Source organism: Camellia sinensis, chromosome 11, assembly GCF_055761805.1.
Source record: "Camellia sinensis isolate YWXY chromosome 11, ASM5576180v1, whole genome shotgun sequence".
Classification (NCBI taxonomy): domain Eukaryota; kingdom Viridiplantae; phylum Streptophyta; class Magnoliopsida; order Ericales; family Theaceae; genus Camellia; species Camellia sinensis.
The window spans coordinates 78,354,794-78,367,754 of NC_138971.1; positions in this window are offsets into that span (position 1 = coordinate 78,354,794).

Consider the following 12,961-nt stretch of genomic DNA (forward strand, 5'->3'; position numbering starts at 1 on the left):
ACTAAGTAAATTCCTAGCAAATTCTAATTAAATTACTCAGTAAATTGTGAAGTAAATTACACTGTAAATTCTCAGTAAGTTACGAAGTGAATTCTCAGTAAATTCTCTGTAAATTCTCTATAAATTCTAAGTAAATTATTCAGTAAATTACCAGTCAGTTCTCAGTAAACAATTCAGTAAATTCCCTAAAATTACTCAAAAAATTACTCAGAAAATTACCAAAAAATTACTCAAAAAATTCTCTGTAAATTCTGAGTGATTTACTTAGTAAATTTTTACTAAATTACTCAGTAAATTCCCTGTAAATTCTTAGTACATTTCTCAGTAAATTACTTTGTAAATTAGAAAGAAATTCTCAGTAAATTCTCAGCAAGTTACTCAATAAATTCCCACTAAATTTTCAATAAATTCTCAATAAATTACTTAGTAAATTCCCAATAAATTCTTAGAAAATTACTCAGTAAATTCTCACTAAGTTGCTCAGTAAATTCTAAGTAAATTTGTAGCAACCCTCACTTTATCCTAGTCATGCTTACGTACATTTTTTCATGATCCTTGTATTGATTAAGCTTGCATCTTTGCAGATTTTGATTAGTTTCGTTTAAGTGTTGCTTGCATGCTTTGTTCTTTGCTTGGTGTGAGTTTAGCCAAGGTCATCTTAAGCCTAGGTTACACCTTTAAACTTCTTACACCTAGGACCATCTTGGAACCACTTTGGTTGACCTCCACCCTCACCTTGACATGTTGGCCGAGATGTCGTTATCTAGGCCGAGGTGTTCATCACCAAGGCCGAGATGTGTATTATGTAGGCCGAGATGTTATACCAAAGTGATCTTATCCCTGGACTGGTACGACCTAGACCGAGGTGTGGCACATCTAGGCCAAGGTGTGGCACAGCTAGGCCAAGTGTTGTCCTTCCTAGCCAAGATCATTGAGACCTTACTTGCCGAAGCTTTGTCCTAGCCGAGATCATTACCCGCCGAAGTACCCATGTCACCTTACTTGTTGCTTACACTTTGTCATGCTCTTGTCTTATCAATCTATCACGTTTTTGAGGAGATCCAATCAGCCGTTGCCACGTGTCCCAGCAGAGGGTTAAGTCAGTCGGCAGAGTTAGAAATATATCATTTTGTGTCATATCTCTTGCATGGTAGAGAGAGAAGCTCTAGGAAGAGGAGAAGAAGTTAGAGTAAGAGAGCTAGATCCCAAGCTTGATCCTTAGAGTTTGAACCGTTGGATTCGTGTTTTGTGGTTAGATTCTTGTTTTGCTCTTGTTGTTCCTTATGTTCATCTAACTACATTGCATGATCTAGTATGATTCATGAGCCATGCATTGCTTTGAAATTCAGTTTTAGAAAGAGAAATGATGTTCTTGTGTTCTTGAAAGAAAACCATGTCTTGATCCGAAAGTTTGTATCAAGATCCATGTTTTTGTGTTTGTTTTCATAAGATCTTCAAGTTTGGGTACCCAGGTCCATGTTTTCGAACTCATCTCATGAAATCTCAGATTTTGAATAAAGAAGTTATGATTTTAGCATTTCATGTTCTTCATGTTCTTGTCCTTCATGTTCTTCAAAGGAAAACCCAGGTTTTCCTGACTTCATTTCCTCGAATGTGGCCGTTGGGACCACACCTAGGCCAAGGGGTGTGGGACCTCGGCGAAGACCTGGTTGGTATCCAGCATGTTTTTCCCGAGATGAAAAAATAGTGTTTTAACTTCCAGCATGTTTTGCTTTGACTTGACCTAATTTTAAAAGAAATGCCGAGATCCTTTCTTGTCATGTAAAGCTTATTTTAAGAATGCATTTCATACCCATCTTGGAGCATTTCTCCTTGTCTTCTTGAAATGCATTCAATGGAATTTATCATGTGCTTCTAGGCCTTGGATCCTTGCTTGTCATCCCCACACCCGAAGAGCTATGTGAGTGGTATTTTTAATAAAGTTATGTTATAAAGTTTTGATAAAGCCTTGATTCGTTTTGGAAAAGTATTTGATCAAGCATGAATGATTGTCCCTATTTTGGTATCTAGTATTATATTGTTTTGATGACATTCTGGGAAAGTCCTTAATGCTAGGGGACTATAATGCAACTGCACCCTTGTTTTGAAAGTCCTTAGTGCTAGGGGACTATAATGCAACTGCACCCTCGTTGGAAGTCCTTAGTGTTAGGGGACTATAATACAACTGCACCCTTGTTTTGAAAGTCCTTAGTGCCAGGGGACTATAATGCGACTGCACCCTTATTTTGCCACTGACGGTTTTCCGCGTGGATTTGCTTGTCCGGATGTCATTCCTTGTACTATATTGATGCTAGTAAGCATCCCTTGAAGCTTTGAAAGACTTGATAAATGAACTTGGTTCATCCCTTAATTTTGTACAAGTTATCATATGTATTGTTTTGATAAAGATCTCGGATATCATTCATTTGACCCTTTATTACTAATATCATTCACTGAGTATCCAAGCTCACCCTCTCCTTATATATATGTAGGTGATGAGCAAGAAGGCGGTGACGCCTAGTTGATTATTTGCAACTTGTTTTGGATTCGCATTTTTGTAGCATATTGAAGATCAGGCTTCTTGGCTTGTAGTTTACTTCTTTTGTTTATGTTGGCTTGAGAAGCCTTTTGATCAAGATATATTATGTACTTATTTTATTTGTATTCAAGTTGTAAGACCTTGATAAGTTGTATGTCATTTCATTTAATCTATGCACAGCTCTTATGAACTAATTAGATTTAAATTTATTGCTTCCGTACATGTAGGCCCCATATGTATACTCTGATTGTGTGTGAATCTTTGTAAGTTGGCCTTTGGTAATCTCGGATTACTGGCTATCACGGCACCATTCTACTAGGGGCGGAATGGGGTCGTGACAAAATTACTCAGTATATTACTTAGTAAATTCTGAGTAAATTACTCAGTAAATTCTCCCTAAATTCTAAGTAAATTACTCAGTAAATTCTCCGCAAATTCCTCAGTAAATTCCCAGTAAATTCTCAGTAAATTACTCAGCAAATTCCCAGTTAATTCCCCGTAAATTGTCTGAAAATTACACAGTATATTACTATGTAAATTGTCGGTACATTACTCAGTAAATTCCAAGAAAATTCTCAGTAAATTACTCGGAAAATTCTATGTAAATTACTCCGTAAATTTTCAGTAAACTCCATGTTAATTCCCAGTGAATTCCCAACAAATTGTGTAAAAATTACACAGTATATTACTAAGTAAATTGTCAGTACATTGCTCAGTAAATTACTCTGCAAATTCCCAGTAAATTCTTAGTAAATTACTCAGTAAATTCCGAGTAAATTTTCAGTAAATTTTTCATAAATTATTCAGTAAATTCTTCGTAAATTACTCAGCAAATTCTAGTAAATTCTCAGTATATTACCCAGTAAGTTCTCAGTAAATTAGTTAGTTAATCCCAATAAATTCTCATTAAACTACACAGTAAATTACTCAATAAATTCTCCGTAAATTCTCAGTAAATTACTCTGAAAATTCTAAGTAAATTACTCAGTAAATTTCCAGTAAATTATCAGTAAACTTCCTATAAATTCTCAGTCAATTACTCAGTAAATTGTTTGAAAATTACACAGTATATTACTAAGTAAATTGTCAGTACATTACTCGGTAAATTACTCAGTAAATTTCAAATAAATCCTCAGTAAATTACTCGAAAAATTCTAAGTAAATTACTCTGTAAATTCCCAATAAATTCTCAGTAAACTCCCTATTAATTCTCAGTCAATTCCCAGTAAATTCTCTAAAAATTACACAGTATATTACTAAGTAAATTGTCAGTATGTTACTCAGTAAATTACTCAGTAAATTTCAATTAAATTATAAGTAAATCACTCTGAAAATTCTAAGTAAATTACTCAGTAAATTCTCAGTAAACTCCCTGTTAATTCCCAATTAATTCCCAGTAAATTGTCTGAAAATTAAACAGTATATTACTAAGTAAATTGTCAGTACATTACTCAGTAAATTCCAAGTAAATTCTCAGTAAATTACTCGGTAAGTCCTCAGTAAATTACTTAGTAAAGTACTAGTAAATTACTTAATAAATTCTCAGCAAATAACTCAGTAATTACTCAGTAAATTACCTAGTAAATTTATAGTACATTACTCAGCAAATTACTTTGTAAATTTCAAATAATTCTCAGAAAATTACTCAGTAAATTGTTCTGTAAATTCTCTGTATATTACTTAGTAAATTCTTCATAAATTACTTAGTAAATTATTCAGTAAATTTCTAGTAACTTCTCAGTAATTTACCCACAAAATTTTCAGTAAATTACTAAGTAAACTCTCAATAAATTAGTCAGTAAATTCCTAGTAAATTCTCTGTTAATTCCCAGTAAATTACTCAAAAAATTCTCGGTAAATTATTCAATAAATCTCCAGTAAATTCTTAGTAAATTCCCATTATATTCTTAATAAATTCTCAGTAAATTCTCAAAAAATTCTCAACAAATTACTCAGTAAATTGTTTGTAAATAACTCAGTAAATTCTCAATAAATTACTCAATAAATTCCCACTAAATTCACAATAAATTACTCGATAAATTCTCAGTACATTACTCAGTAAATTCTCAGCAAATTACTCAGTAAATTCTCATTAAATTACTGAGTAAATTCCTAGTAAATTACTCACTAAATTCTCTGCAAATTACTAATAATATTACTAAGTAAATTTTCATTTAATACCCAGTAAATTAGTCAGTATATTACACAGTAAATTACTCAGTAAATTTATAGTAAATTCTTAGTAAATTACTCACTAAATTCTTTGTAAATTACTAAGTATATTTTTATTAAATTCTCAGTAAATTACTCCGTACATTATGTAGTAAATTACTCAGTAAATTCCCAGTAAATTCTCCGTAAATTACTCAGAAAATTCTCAGTAAATTCACAATAAATTCTCAGAAAATTACTCATTAAATTCGTAGTAAATTACTCCGTAAATTACTCGGCAAATTACTCACCAAATTCTCAATAAATTACTCAGTACATTATTTTGTAAATTACTCAGTAAAATACAAAGCAAATTCCCAAGAAATTACTCAATAAGATCTTACTAAATTACTCATTAAATTTCTTGAAAATTCTCAATAAATTCTCGGCAAATTACTAAATAAATTTTCAGTAAATTACTCAGTACATTACGTAGTAAATTACTCAGTAAATTCCCCGTAAATTCTCAACAAATTACTCGGTAAATTTTGGATTAATTCCCAGTAAATTACTCAATAAATTCCCCGTAAATTCTCAGTAAATTACTTAGTAAATTCACAGTAAATTACTTTATAAATTACTCAGCAAATTACTCAGTATATTCTCAGTAAATTACTCTGTACATTACTCTGTAAATTACTAAGTAAATTCCTAGTAAATTACTTAGTAAATTCTCAGTAAATTCTGAGTAAATTACTTAGTATTTTACTAAGTAAATTTTTAGTAAATTCTCTGTAAATTACGCAGTACATTATGTAGTAAATTACTCAGTAAATTACTTAGTAAATTCTCTGCAAATTAATCAGTAAATTCTCAGTAAATTACTCAGTAAATTCCAAACAAATTCCCAGTAAATTACTCAGTAAATTCCTAATCAATTCCCAGTAACTTCACCGTAAATTACTCAGTAAATTCTTTGTAAATTACTCAATAAATTTAGAGTAAATTCTCAGTAAATTACTTAGTAAATTGTCAGCAAATTACTCAGTTAATTCCAGCAAATTTTCATTAAATTCTCAGTAAATTACTAAGTAAATTCCCTGTAAATTCTCAGTAAATTACTTTGTCAATTCTCAGTAAATTACTCAGTAAATTCCCAGTAAGTTCTCTGTAAATTCCTTGTAAATTCTCAGTGAATTACTCAGTAAATTCCTAGGAAATTCTCAGTATATTCCCTGTAAAGTACTTAGGAAATTACTTAGAAAATTCTCGGTAAATTAATTAGTAGATTCCCAGTAAATTCTTAGAAAATTCCCTGTAAATTCTCATAAAATTACTCAATAAATTCCCAGTAAATTCTCAGTAAATTCCTCAATAAATTCTCAGTAAATTGCTTATTAAATTCCAATTAAATTCATAGTAAATTTCTTAGTACATTACTCAGTAAACTGCTCAGTAAATTACTAAGAAAATCCAAGTAAATTACTCAGTAAATTCTCAATAAATTCCAAGAAAATTCTCAGTAAATTACTCAGTAAATTCTAGTAAATTCACATTAAATTACCCAGTAAATTCACTGTAAATTCGTAGTAAATTCTCATTGAATTCCCAGAAAATTACTCAGTAAATTACTTTGTAAATTCAGAGTAAATTAATCAGTACATTAGTAAATTTCTCTATAAATTCTCAGTATATTACTAAATAAATTACTCAGTAAATTCCCATTAAATTCTCAGTAAATTCTCAATAAATTATTAAGTAAATTCACAGAAAATTATCAGTAAATTACTTAGCAAATTCTCAACAAATTACTTAATATATTTTCAGTAAATTTTCAGTAAATTACTTAGTAAATTTTTAATTAATTACTTTGTAAATCAATTAGTAAATACCCAATAAATTCTCAGTAAATTACTCAGAAAATTATCAGTAAATTCCATGTAAATTCTCAATAAATTCCTTAGTAAATTACTTAGTAAATTCCCAGTAAATTCTCAATAAATTACTCAGTAAATTCTAATTAAAGTACTTAGTAATTTACTCAGTAAATTCTCAGTAAATTACTCAGTAAATTCCCAGTAAATTCTCTGTAAATTACTTAGTAAATTCTCAGTAAATTACTGAGTAAATTACTAAGTAAATTCTCAGTAAATTCCCAGTAAAGTACTCAGTAAATTCTCAGTAAAGTACTATGTAAATTCTTAGTAAACTTCAAGTAAATTCTCAATAATTTACTTAGTAAATTCTGAGTAAATTCATAGTAAATTGCAAGTAAATTCTCCGTAAATTCCCAGAAAATTACTGAGTAAATTCTAAGTAAATTCTCAGTAAATTACTTAATAAATTACTAAGTTAATTCTAAGTAAATTACTCTGCAAATTTCCAGTAAATTCTCAGTTAATTACTAAGTAAATTTCCAGTAAATTCTTAATAAATTCTCAGTAAATTTTCAGTAAATTAATCAGTAAATTACCAGTAAATTCTCAGTAAATTACTCAGTAAATTCCTAGTAAATTCTCAGGAAATTCCAAGTAAGTTATTAAGTAAATTACTCAGTAAATTCTCAGCAAATTATTCAGTAAATTCTCAGTGAATTATTCAATAAATTTCCTGCAAATTCTCAGTAAATTACTTAGTAAATAACTTAGTGAATTGCCAGTATATTCCTTGTAAATTCTCAGTAAATTACCAATTAAATTCTCAGTAAATTACTTAGTAAATTTCTCAGTAAATTCCTAGAAAATTACTTAGTAAATTCATAGTAAACTACTCTGTAAATTACTCAGCAAATTACCCAGTAAATTCTCAGTGAATTTGTAAGGCCTGGTGTCCCACATCGGGAATAGAGGGGGAGTTCCTGGGCTATAAAAGTAAAAACCTGTACCCTTATATAGCATCAAGGCCTTTTTCCCAAGTGGTGAAATCCCTATTAGAACTCCCCAGTTAAGCGTGCTTAGGCTGGAGTAGTTCTAGGATGAGTGACCCACTGGGAAGAACAAATTCGTGCAGGCGTGGCCCAAAGCGAACAATATCGATGCCGTGCAAAGGGTTGGGGCGTTACAAATGGTATCAGAGCCGACTCTCCAGAGTACTGAGTGTGGGCCCCTGGCGTCTCTTGGTGTTTGTGGGCGGGCTTGCGAACTGGCAGGCTACTGCACGGGGATGTGCGGCCTTATAGGGGGTGGATTGTAAGGCCCCGGTGTCCTACATCGGGAGTGGAGGGGGAGTTTCTGGGCTATAAAAGTAAAAACCTGGACCCTTATATAGCATCGAGGCCTTTTCCCGAGTGGTGAAATCCCTATTAGAACTCCCCAGTTAAGTGTGTTTAGGCTGGAGTAGTTCTAGGATGGGTGACCCACTGGGAAGAACAAATTCGTGCGGGCGTGGCCCAAAGCGGACAATATCGATGCTGTGCAAAGGGTTGGGGCGTTACAGAATTACACAATACATTACTCAGTAAATTATCCAGTAAATCCTTATTAAATTACTCAGTAAATTTCTATAAATCCCTCAGAATATTATTTAGTAAATTCGCAGAAAATTACTCAGTACATTCCCAGTAAATTCTCAATAAATTACTTAGTAAATTCATTGGAAATTTCCCGTCAATTCTCAGTACATTCTTAGTAAATTACTCAGAAAATTCTCAGTAAATTACTCAATAAATTCTTAGTAAATTTTCAATAAATTACTAAGGAAATTCCTAGTAAATTCTTAGTAAAGTACTCACTAAATTCTGAGTAAATTCTCAGTAAACTACATAGTAAATTCTTGGTAAAATCTCAATAAATTACTTAATAAATTCTCTGTAAATTCCCAATAAATTTCACAGTAAATTACTTAGTAAATTCCCAGTAAATTACTTAGTAAACTCTCAGTAAATTATTCACTAAATTGCTTAGTAAATAACTTAGTAAATTCCTAGTATATTCGCAGTAAATTCTCAGTAAATTACTCAGTAAATTCCCACTAAATTCGAAGTAAATTACTCAACAAATTTTCAGTAAATTACTCAATAAATTACTCAGTAAATTTCTTGTAAATTCTCAGAAAATTCCCAATAAAGTACTCAATAAATTCACACTAAATTTTGAGTAAATTACTCACTAAATTCTCTGTAAATTACTTAGTATATTACTAAGTAAATTTTCATTATATTCTCAGTGAATTAATAAGTACATTTCGCAGTATGTTACTCAGTAAATTACTCAGTAAATATTAATAAAATTACTCAGGAAATTCTTTATAAATTTCTCATAAATTCTCAGTAAATTCTAAGTACATTGCTCAAAAATTTTTTAGTACATTCTTTGTAAATTACTCAGTAAGTTCCTAGTAAATTTTCTCTAAATTACTTAGTAAATTATTTAGTAAATTCCAATAAATTCTCAATAAATTACTGAGTAAATTACTCAGTAAATTCCCATAAAATTACAAGTAAATTACTAAGTAAATCCTAGTAAAGTCTGAGTAAATTACACAGTAAATTTCTCAGAAAATTACGAGTAAATTCTAAGAAAATTACTCAGTAAATTCTCAGTACATTCTTAGTAAATTACTCTGTAAATTTCCAGTAAATTCTCAGTAAATTATTCAGTAAATTTCCAGTAAATTACTGAGTAAATTCCACATTAAATTCCAGTAAATTAACAAAAAATTACTAAGTAAATTACTCAGTAAATTACTAGTAAATTACTCGGTAAATTCTCAGCAATTTACTCAGTAAATTCACGCTAAATTCTCTGTATAGTCCTCAGTAAATTCCCAGTAAATTCCTTGTAAATTCCCAATAAATTTTTCGTAAATTATTCAATAAATTACTCAGTAAATTTGCCGTAAATTCTCAGTAAATAACTCAATAAATTCCCAGTAAATTAAACAGTAAATTACTCAGTAAATTCTATGTAAATTACTCAATAAACTTTCAGTAAATTCCTGGTAAATTCTTGGTGAATTTCGAGTGAACTACTCAGTAAATTGTCAGTAGATTAGTCAGTAAATTCCCAGTAAATTACTCAGGAAATTTTCTGTACATAACTCAGAAATTACTCAGAAAATTCCCAGTAAATTTTCAAAAAATTCTCAGTAAATTATTCAATACATTACTCAGTAAATTTCCAGCAAATTCCCAATAAATTGCTCAATAAATTACGCGGTAAATTCTCAGCAAGTTACTCAGAAAATTCCTAATAAATTTCAAAAAATTCTCAGTAAATTATTCAGTACATCACTCAGTAAATTACTCAGTAAATTCCCAATAAATTCTAAGAAAATTACTCAGTAAATTCTCACTAAATAGTCAGTAAATTAGTCAGTACATTACTTGGTAAATTCGCAGTAAATTACTCAGTAAATTCCTATACTTGAGTGGTAACTGTTGTTGTATGCAAATTCCACCAACGGTAGGTGAGTTTCCAAACTTCCTTTGAAGTCCAAAGCACACATTCGAAGCATGTCTTCCAATGTTTGTATAGTTCTCTCAGATTGTCCATCGGTTTGAGGGTGGAAGGTTGTACTGAATTTCAATTCTATTCCCAAGGCCTCCTGCAGACTTCGCCAAAATCTTGATACGAACTTCAGATCTCTATCAGAAACGATTGAAACTGGAATACCATGTAGCCGCACAATTTCATCCACATATAAGGTGGCCAGCTTATCTGCATTGTATTGAGTCTTTACAGGGAGAAAATGAGCTGACTTGGTTAGTCTGTCAACAATAACCCGTATGGAGTTCATACCCCGGGGAGTTCGCGGTAAACCCACAATAAAATCCATAGTTAATTGTTCCTATTTCCATTCTGGAATTGGGAGGGGTTGTAGTAGGCCTACCGGTCGTTGGTGCTCTGCTTTCACCTACTGACAGTGCAAACATTTTGAGACAAATTCTGTAATTTCCTTCTTCATTCCCGACCACCAAAAATTCAGCTTCAGATCGTGGTACATTTTTGTGTTACTCGGATGCATTGCAAATTTAGAGCTATGCACTTTCTCCATGATTCTCTTTTTCACTTCTGGTACATTGGAGACACACCATCTACCCTGGAATTTTACCATCGAATTTTCAATTATGAACCCAGGCCTTGGTTTCGTTTCCATTTCGCCACAAATTTTCTGTAGAAATTCATCTTCCAGTTGCCGTTGCTTAATTTCCTCCAGAAGTATTGGTTGAACTGACACCATTGACAGTACCGTATCATGGCCATGAAACACAATTTCCATATTCATTCTTTCCAAATCATGTAATAGCTCTTTCTGCCCTGTAACTAAACTCACTAAATTCCCTGTACCTTTTCAACTAAGGGCATTTGCAATCGTATTACCTTTACCGGGGTGGTAATGAATTTGTAGGTCATAGTCTTTAATAAGCTCTAACCACTGTCTTTGTCGTATGTTCAGCTCTTTTTGAGTGAAAAAGTACTTAAGACTCTTATGATCAGTATAAACCTCACATCTAGCCCCATATAGATAGTGACGCCATATTTTCAAAGTAAAGACCACTGTAGCTAGCTCAAGGTTGTGTGTGGGTTAGTTCTTTTCATGGGGTTTAAGTTGACGAGAGGCGTATGCAATAACCCTCCCATTTTGCATAAGTACACAGCCCAAACCTTTGTGAGAAGCGTCACTATAAATCTCAAATCCTTCATTACCGGATGGCAAGGCCAGAACAGGTGTTGTAATTAATCTTGTCTTCAATTCTTGAAAGGCAGATTCCCGTTGCTCCGACCACTCAAATAATACACCTTTCTGGGTTAACTGAGTAAGCAGCACCACAATTTTGGAAAATCCTTGAACAAACCGTCGGTAGTATCCAGCTAAACACAAGAAACTATGCACTTCTGACACATTTGTAGGCGTCGGCCACTTCACAATAGCTTCAATCTTGTGTGGATCAATGACAACACCCTCCTTTGTCACCACATGTCCCAAAAATCCTACTTCATGTAACCAAAATTCAAATTTCTTTAATTTCGCATACAGTTTCTTATCCCGAAGAGTTTGAAGAATTACCGGTAGATGGTTCTCATGAGCTGCTACACTTGTTGAGTAGATAAGCATATCATCAATAAACACAACTACAAAGTCATCCAGGTAGGGCTTAAAAACCCAGTTCATCAAATCCATGAAGGCCGCTGGTGCATTAGTGACCCCGAATGGCATAACCAAAAATTCATAATGCCCATAACAGGTCCGGAAGGCAGTTTTGTTGACATCCTCAGCTTTAACCTTCAATTGGTGATACCCAGACCGCAAATCTATTTTAGAAAAGACTTATGCACCCTGTAATTGATCAAACAGATCAGCGATCCTGGGCAAAGGATATTTATTCTTTATGGTTACTTTATTAAGCTCTCTATAATCCATGCACAGCCGAAGGGTCCCGTCTTTCTTTTTTACAAAAAGGACTGGTGCGCCCCAAGGGGAAATGCTCGAACGAATGAATCCTTTATCAAGGAGGTCTTGTAGTTGAATTTTCAACTCCTTCATTTCAGCGGGAGACATTCTATACGGGGTTTTAGAAATGGGCTGAGTTCTTGGCATTATATCAATTGTAAACTCAATTTCACGATCAATTAGCTCTCCTGGTAATTCATCTGGAAAAACATCCGAAAAATCCCGCACAATTGGAATTGCATTAATGCCTCCATTCACTGGTTGTTCACCCACGATACTACACAAATACCCTTGACTACCCTTTTGGAGTAACTTACATGCCTTTATTGCAGAAATCAGATAGGGTGGGGAAACTACCCTCTGGCCCTTAAAAACAAACTCAGATTGTCTTGGGAGTTGGAACATAACTTGCTTCGAGACACAATCTATAGTCGCGTAATACTTGCTTAACCAATCCATCCCCAAAATTATGTCAAAATAAGCCATATCAAGAGGCAACAAGTTGGCATCTACCCAAACATCCCTGATTAGGATTTCACATGCAAAATAAATAGATGCACATACCATGGACTCCCCCGAATGTGAAGATACACACAAAACATAAGGTAATGGTTCCATTGGCCTACTCAAGTAACTAGCAAATGCTTTTGATACAAAGTAATGGGTAGAGCCCGAGTCAAATAACACATGTGCAGAATGACCATTAACGAAAAATGTTCCTGATACCACAACCTCGGTATTTTGTACGTTGCCCGGAACTAGTGCAAATACCCTTCCTTGTTTGGTGGTGTCTGTAGCATTGGAGGGTTTCGTGGCTACCTTTGTAGCTGGGGTAGGGGTTGATCCAACTGAACTTGCGGTGGTTCTATTTCCATTCTG